This window comes from Ambystoma mexicanum, chromosome 12 (genome assembly GCF_040938575.1).
Source record: "Ambystoma mexicanum isolate Mex_15411 chromosome 12, UKY_AmexF1_1, whole genome shotgun sequence".
NCBI classification, from domain to species: Eukaryota; Metazoa; Chordata; class Amphibia; order Caudata; family Ambystomatidae; genus Ambystoma; species Ambystoma mexicanum.
Window position 1 is genome coordinate 1,242,865,553 of NC_090936.1, and position 9,885 is coordinate 1,242,875,437.

Sequence of the window (9,885 nt, forward strand, 5' to 3'; positions counted from 1 at the left end):
ATCCAAATGCAATCTAATCCCCAAACAATAAACTAAAAATCCAAATACAATCCAATCCCCAAACATTCCAATACAAACCAAAAGCAATCCAATCCCCAAACAATCCACTACAAATCCAAAAGCAATGCAATCCCCAAACAATCCACTACAAATCCAAAAGCAATCCAATCCCCAAACAATCCACTACAAATCCAAAAGCAATGCAATCCCCAAACAATCCACTCAAAATCCAAATGCAATCCAATCCCCAAACAATCCACTAAAAATCCAAAAGCAATCCAATCCCCAAACAATCCAATACAAACCAAAAACAATCCAATCCCCAAACAATCCACTAAAAATCCAAATGCAATCCAATCCCCAAACAATCCACTAAAAATCCAAAAGCAATCCAATCTTCAAACAATCCACTACAAATCCAAAAGCAATGCAATCCCCAAACAATCCACTAAAAATCCAAATGCAATCCAATCCCCAAACAATCCACTAAAAATCCAAAAGCAATCCAATCTCCAAACAATCCACTAAAAATCCAAAAGCAACCCAATCCCCAAACAATGTACTAAAAATCCAAAATCAATGGATTCCCCAAACAATCCACTAAAACCAAAAGCAATCTAATCCCCAAACAATCCACTAACAATCCAAAATCAATCCAATGCCCAAATAATCCACTAAAAACCCAAAAGCAATCCAATCCCCAAACAATCCACTAAAAATCCTAAAACAATGTAATCCCCAAACAATTTACTAAAAATCCAAAAGCAATCCAATCCCCAAACAATCGACTAAAAATACAAAAACAATGTAATCCCCAAACAATCGACTACAAATCCAAAAGCAATCCAAACCCCAAACAATCCACTAAAAAACCAAAAGCAATGCAAACCCAAAACAATCCACTAAAGATCCAAATGCAATCCAATCCCCAAACAATCAAACTAAAAATCCAAAAGCAATCCAATCCCCAAACAATCCAATACACACCAAAAGCAATCCAATCCCCAAACAATTCACTACAATTCCAAAAGCAATCCAATCCCCAAACAATCCACTAAAAATCCAAAAACAATGTAATCCCCAAACAATTCACTAAAAATCCAAAAGCAATCCAATCCCCAAACAATCCACTAAAAATCCAAAAGCAATCCAATCCCCAAACAATCCACTACAAATCCAAAAGCAATCCAAACCCCAAACAATCCACTAAAAAACCAAAAGCAATGCAAACCCAAAACAATCCACTAAAGATCCAAATGCAATCCAATCCCCAAACAATCCACTAAAAATCCAAAAGCAATCCAATCCCCAAACAATCCAATACACACCAAAAGCAATCCAATCCCCAAACAATCCAGTAAAAATTGAAAAGCAATCCAATCCCCAAACAATCCACTAAAAATCCAAAAGCAATCTAATCCCCAAACAATCCAATACAAACCAAAAGCAATCCAATCCCCAAACAATCCAGTAAAAATCGAAAAGCAATCCAATCCCCAAACAATCCACTAAAAATCCAAAAGCAATCCAATCCCCAAACAATCCAATACAAACCAAAAGCAATCCAATCCCCAAACAATCCACTAAAAATCCAAAAGCAATCTAATCCCCAAACAATCCACTACAAATCCAAAAGCAATCCAAACCCCAAACAATCCACTAAAAATCCAAAAGCAATGCAATCCCCAAACAATCCACTAAAGATCCAAATGCAATCCAATCCCCAAACAATCCACTAAAAATCCAAAAGCAATCCAATCCCCAAACAATCCAATACACACCAAAAGCAATCCAATCCCCAAACAATCCAGTAAAAATTGAAAAGCAATCCAATCCCCAAACAATCCACTAAAAATCCAAAAGCAATCTAATCCCCAAACAATCCAATACAAACCAAAAGCAATCCAATCCCCAAACAATCCAGTAAAAATCGAAAAGCAATCCAATCCCCAAACAATCCACTAAAAATCCAAAAGCAATCCAATCCCCAAACAATCGAATACAAACCAAAAGCAATCCAATCCCCAAACAATCCACTAAAAATCGAAAAGCAATGCAATCCCCAAACAATCCACTAAAAATCCAAAAGCAATCCAATCCCCAAACAATCCACTACAAATCCAAAAGCAATGCAATCCCCAAACAATCCACTAAAAATCCAAATGCAATCCAATCCCCAAACAATCCACTAAAAATCCAAAAGCAATCCAATCCCCAAACAATCCAATACAAACCAAAAGCAATCCAATCCCCAAACAATCCACTAAAAATCCAAATGCAATCCAATCCCCAAACAATCCACTAAAAATCTAAAATCAACCCAATCCCCAAACAATCCACTAAAAATCCAAAAGCAATCCAATCCCCAAACAATCCAATACAAACCAAAAGCAATCCAATCCCCAAACAATCCACTAAAAATCCAAATGCAATCCAATCCCCAAACAACCCACTAAAAATCCAAAAGCAACCCAATCCCCAAACAATGTACTAAAAATCCAAAATCAATGGATTCCTCAAACAATCCACTAAAACCAAAAGCAATCCTATCCCCAAACAATCCACTAACAATCCAAAATCAATCCAATGCCCAAATAATCCACTAAAAATCCAAAATGAATCCAATCCCCAAACAATTCACTAAAATTCCAAAAGCAATCCAATCCCCAAACAATCCACTAAAAATCCAAAAACAATGTAATCCCCAAACAATTCACTAAAAATCCAAAAAGCAATCCAATCCCCAAATAATGCACTAAAAATCCAAAAGCAATCCAATTACCAAACAATCGACTATCCCCAAACAATGTACTAAAAATCAAAAAGCAATGGATTCCCCAAACAATCCACTAAAAATCCAAAAGCAATCGAATCCCCAAACAATTCACTAAAAATCCAAATGCAATCCAATCACCAAACAATCCAGTAAAAATCCAAAAGCAATCCAATCCCCAAACAATCCACTACAAATCCAAAAGCAATCCAAACCCCAAACAATCCACTACAAATCCAAAAGCAATCCAATCCCCAAACAATCCACTAAAAATCCAAAAGCAATCCAATCCCCAAACAATCCACTACAAATCCAAAAGCAATGCAATCCCCAAACAATCCACTAAAAATCCAAATGCAATCCAATCCCCAAACAATCCACTAAAAATCCAAAAGCAATCCAATCCCCAAACAATGCAATACAAACCAAAAGCAATCCAATCCCCAAACAATCCAGTAAAAATCCAAATGCAATCCAATCCCCAAACAATCCACTAAAAATCCAAAAGCAATCCAATCCCCAAACAATCCACTACAAATCCAAAAGCAATGCAATCCCCAAACAATCCACTAAAAATCCAAATGCAATCCAATCCCCAAACAATCCACTAAAAATCCAAAAGCAATCCAATCCCCAAACAATTCACTAAAAATCCAAAATCAACTCAATCCCCAAACAATCCAGTAGAAATCCCAAAGCAATCCAATCTCCAAACAACCCACTAAAAATCCAAAAGCAACCCAATCCCCAAACAATGTACTAAAAATCCAAAATCAATGGATTCCCCAAACAATTCACTAAAACCAAAAGCAATCCTATCCCCAAACAATCCAAAATCAATCCAATGCCCAAATAATCCACTAAAAATCCAAAATTAATCCAATCCCCAAACAATTCACTAAAATTCCAAAAGCAATCCAATCCCCAAACAATCCACTAAAAATCCAAAAACAATATAATCCCCAAACAATTCACTAAAAATCCAAAAGCAATCCAATCCTCAAATAATACACTAAAAATCCAAAAGCAATCCAATTACCAAACAATCGACTAAAAATCCAAAAGCAACCCAATCCCCAAACAATGTACTAAAAATCAAAAAGCAATGGATTCCCCAAACAATCCACTAAAAACCAAAAGCGATCTAATCCCCAAACAATCCACTAAAAACCCAAAAGCAATCCAATCCCCAAACAATCCACTAAAAATCCAAAAGCAATCCAATCCCCAAACAATTCACTAAAAATCCAAAATCAATCCAATCACCAAACAATCCAGTAAAAATCCAAAAGCAATCCAATCCCCAAACAATCCACTACAAATCCAAAAGCAATCCAAACCCCAAACAATCCACTACAAATCCAAAAGCAATCCAATCCCCAAACAATTCACTAAAAATCCAAAAGCAATCCAATCACCAAACAATCCAGTAAAAATCCAAAAGCAATCCAATCCCCAAACAATCCAATACACACCAAAAGCAATCCAATCCCCAAACAATCCAGTAAAAATTGAAAAGCAATCCAATCCCCAAACAATCCACTAAAAATCCAAAAGCAATCTAATCCCCAAACAATCCAATACAAACCAAAAGCAATCCAATCCCCAAACAATCCAGTAAAAATCGAAAAGCAATCCAATCCCCAAACAATCCACTAAAAATCCAAAAGCAATCCAATCCCCAAACAATCCACTACAAATCCAAAAGCAATGCAATCCCCAAACAATCCACTAAAAATCCAAATGCAATCCAATCCCCAAACAATCCACTAAAAATCCAAAAGCAATCCAATCCCCAAACAATCCAATACAAACCAAAAGCAATCCAATCCCCAAACAATCCACTAAAAATCCAAATGCAATCCAATCCCCAAACAATCCACTAAAAATCTAAAATCAACCCATTCCCCAAACAATCCACTAAAAATCCCAAAGCAACCCAATCCCCAAACAATCCGGTAAAAATCCCAAAGCAATCCAATCTCCAAACAACCCACTAAAAATCCAAAAGCAACCCAATCCCCAAACAATGTACTAAAAATCCAAAATCAATGGATTCCTCAAACAATCCACTAAAACCAAAAGCAATCCTATCCCCAAACAATCCACTAACAATCCAAAATGAATCCAATGCCCAAATAATCCACTAAAAATCCAAAATGAATCCAATCCCCCAACAATTCACTAAAATTCCAAAAGCAACCCAATCCCCAAACAATGTACTAAAAATCCGAAATCAATGGATTCCTCAAACAATCCACTAAAACCAAAAGCAATCCTATCCCCAAACAATCCACTAACAATCCAAAACCAATCCAATGCCCAAATAATCCACTAAAAATCCAAAATGAATCCAATCCCCAAACAATTCACTAAAATTCCAAAAGCAATCCAATCCCCAAACAATCCACTAAAAATCCAAAAACAATGTAATCCCCAAACAATTCACTAAAAATCCAAAAGCAATCCAATCCCCAAATAATGCACTAAAAATCCAAAAGCAATCCAATTACCAAACAATCGACTATCCCCAAACAATGTACTAAAAATCAAAAAGCAATGAATTCCCCAAACAATCCACTAAAAATCCAAAAGCAATCCAATCCCCAAACAATTCACTAAAAATCCAAATGCAATCCAATCACCAAACAATCCAGTAAAAATCCAAAAGCAATCCAATCCCCAAACAATCCACTACAAATCCAAAAGCAATCCAAACCCCAAACAATCCACTACAAATCCAAAAGCAATCCAATCCCCAAACAATCCACTAAAAATCCAAATGCAATCCAATCCTCAAACAATCCACTAAAAATCCAAAAGCAATCCAATCCCCAAACAATGCAATACAAACCAAAAGCAATCCAATCCCCAAACAATCCAGTAAAAATCCAAATGCAATCCAATCCCCAAACAATCCACTAAAAATCCAAAAGCAATCCAATCCCCAAACAATCCACTACAAATCCAAAAGCAATACAATCCCCAAACAATCCAGTAAAAATCCAAATGCAATCCAATCCCCAAACAATCCACTAAAAATCCAAAAGCAATCCAATCCCCAAACAATTCACTAAAAATCCAAAATCAACTCAATCCCCAAACAATCCAGTAGAATTCCCAAAGCAATCCAATCTCCAAACAACCCACTAAAAATCCAAAAGCAACCCAATCCCCAAACAATGTACTAAAAATCCAAAATCAATGGATTCCCCAAACAATTCACTAAAACCAAAAGCAATCCTATCCCCAAACAATCCAAAATCAATCCAATGCCCAAATAATCCACTAAAAATCCAAAATTAATCCAATCCCCAAACAATTCACTAAAATTCCAAAAGCAATCCAATCCCCAAACAATCCACTAAAAATCCAAAAACAATGTAATCCCCAAACAATTCACTAAAAATCCAAAAGCAATCCAATCCTCAAATAATACACTAAAAATCCAAAAGCAATCCAATTACCAAACAATCGACTAAAAATCCAAAAGCAACCCAATCCCCAAACAATGTACTAAAAATCAAAAAGCAATGGATTCCCCAAACAATCCACTAAAAACCAAAAGCGATCTAATCCCCAAACAATCCACTAAAAACCCAAAAGCAATCCAATCCCCAAACAATCCACTAAAAATCCAAAAGCAATCCAATCCCCAAACAATTCACTAAAAATCCAAAAGCAATCCAATCACCAAACAATCCAGTAAAAATCCAAAAGCAATCCAATCCCCAAACAATTCACTAAAAATCCAAATGCAATCCAATCACCAAACAATCCAGTAAAAATCCAAAAGCAATCCAATCCCCAAACAATCGACTAAAATTCCAAAAGCAATCCAATCCCCTAACAATCCACAAAAATCCAAAAACAATGTAATCCCCAAACAATTCACTAAAAATCCAAAAGCAATCCAATCCTCAAATAATACACTAAAAATCCAAAAGCAATCCAATTACCAAACAATCGACTAAAAATCCAAAAGCAACCCAATCCCCAAACAATGTACTAAAAATGAAAAAGCAATGGATTCCCCAAACAATCCACTAAAAACCAAAAGCGATCTAATCCCCAAACAATCCACTAAAAACCCAAAAGCAATCCAATCCCCAAACAATCCACTAAAAATCCAAAAGCAATCCAATCCCCAAACAATTCACTAAAAATCCAAAAGCAATCCAATCACCAAACAATCCAGTAAAAATCCAAAAGCAATCCAATCCCCAAACAATCCACTACAAATCCAAAAGCAATCCAAACCCCAAACAATCCACTACAAATCCAAAAGCAATCCAATCCCCAAACAATTCACTAAAAATCCAAAAGCAATCCAATCACCAAACAATCCAGTAAAAATCCAAAAGCAATCCAATCCCCAAACAATCCAATACACACCAAAAGCAATCCAATCCCCAAACAATCCAGTAAAAATTGAAAAGCAATCCAATCCCCAAACAATCCACTAAAAATCCAAAAGCAATCTAATCCCCAAACAATCCAATACAAACCAAAAGCAATCCAATCCCCAAACAATCCAGTAAAAATCGAAAAGCAATCCAATCCCCAAACAATCCACTAAAAATCCAAAAGCAATCCAATCCCCAAACAATCCAATACAAACCAAAAGCAATCCAATCCCCAAACAATCCACTAAAAATCGAAAAGCAATGCAATCCCCAAACAATCCACTAAAAATCCAAAAGCAATCCAATCCCCAAACAATCGACTACAAATCCAAAAGCAATGCAATCCCCAAACAATCCACTAAAAATCCAAATGCAATCCAATCCCCAAACAATCCACTAAAAATCCAAAAGCAATCCAATCCCCAAACAATCCAATACAAACCAAAAGCAATCCAATCCCCAAACAATCCACTAAAAATCCAAATGCAATCCAATCCCCAAACAATCCACTAAAAATCTAAAATCAACCCAATCCCCAAACAATCCACTAAAAATCCCAAAGCAACCCAATCCCCAAACAATCCGGTAAAAATCCCAAAGCAATCCAATCTCCAAACAACCCACTAAAAATCCAAAAGCAACCCAATCCCCAAACAATGTACTAAAAATCCAAAATCAATGGATTCCTCAAACAATCCACTAAAACCAAAAGCAATCCTATCCCCAAACAATCCACTAACAATCCAAAATCAATCCAATGCCCAAATAATCCACTAAAAATCCAAAATGAATCCAATCCCCAAACAATTCACTAAAATTCCAAAAGCAATCCAATCCCCAAACAATCCACTAAAAATCCAAAAACAATGTAATCCCCAAACAATTCACTAAAAATCCAAAAGCAATCCAATCCCCAAATAATGCACTAAAAATCCAAAAGCAATCCAATTACCAAACAATCGACTATCCCCAAAAAATGTACTAAAAATCAAAAAGCAATGGATTCCCCAAACAATCCACTAAAAATCCAAAAGCAATCCAATCCCCAAACAATTCACTAAAAATCCAAATGCAATCCAATCACCAAACAATCCAGTAAAAATCCAAAAGCAATCCAATCCCGAAACAATCCACTACAAATCCAAAAGCAATCCAAACCCCAAACAATCCACTACAAATCCAAAAGCAATCCAATCCCCAAACAATCCACTAAAAGTCCAAAAGCAATCCAATCCCAAAACAATCCCCAAGCAATGCAATCCCCAAACAATCCACTAAAAATCCAAATGCAATCCAATCCCCAAACAATCCACTAAAAATCCAAAAGCAATCCAATCCCCAAAAAATCCACTAAAAATCCAAATGCAATCCAATCCCCAAACAATCCACTAAAAATCCAAAAGCAATCCAATCCCCAAACAATCCACTACAAATCCAAAAGCAATGCAATCCCCAAACAATCCACTAAAAATCCAAATGCAATCCAATCCCCAAACAATCCACTAAAAATCCAAAAGCAATCCAATCCCCAAACAATTCACTAAAAATCCAAAATCAACTCAATCCCCAAACAATCCAGTAGAAATCCCAAAGCAATCCAATCTCCAAACAACCCACTAAAAATCCAAAAGCAACCCAATCCCCAAACAATGTACTAAAAATCCAAAATCAATGGATTCCCCAAACAATTCACTAAAACCAAAAGAAATCCTATCCCCAAACAATCCAAAATCAATCCAATGCCCAAATAATCCACTAAAAATCCAAAATTAATCCAATCCCCAAACAATTCACTAAAATTCCAAAAGCAATCCAATCCGCAAACAATCCACTAAAAATCCAAAAACAATCCAATCCTCAAATAATACACTAAAAATCCAAAAGCAATCCAATTACCAAACAATCGACTAAAAATCCAAAAGCAACCCAATCCCCAAACAATGTACTAAAAATCAAAAAGCAATGGATTCCCCAAACAATCCACTAAAAACCAAAAGCGATCTAATCCCCAAACAATCCACTAAAAACCCAAAAGCAATCCAATCCCCAAACAATCCACTAAAAATCCAAAAGCAATCCAATCCCCAAACAATTCACTAAAAATCCAAAATCAATCCAATCACCAAACAATCCAGTAAAAATCCAAAAGCAATCCAATCCCCAAACAATCCACTACAAATCCAAAAGCAATCCAAACCCCAAACAATCCACTACAAATCCAAAAGCAATCCAATCCCCAAACAATCCAATACAAATCCAAAAGCAATGCAATCCCCAAACAATCCACTAAAAATCCAAATGCAATCCAATCCCCAAACAATCCACTAAAAATCCAAAAGCAATCTACCCTCCAAACAATCCAATACAAACCAAAAGCATTCCAATCCCCAAACAATCCAGTAAAAATCGAAAAGCAATCCAATCCCCCAACAATCCACAAAAAATCCAAAAGCAATCCAATCCCCAAACAATCCAATACAAGCCAAAAGCAATCCAATCCCCAAACAATCCAGTAAAAATCGAAAAGCAATCCAATCTCCAAACAATCCACTAAAAATCCAAAAGCAATCCAATCCCCAAACAATCCAATACAAACCAAAAGCAATCCAATCCCCAAACAATCCACTAAAAATCCAAAAGCAATGCAATCCTCAAACAATCCACTTCAAATCCAAAAGCAATCCAATCCCCAAACAATCCACTAAA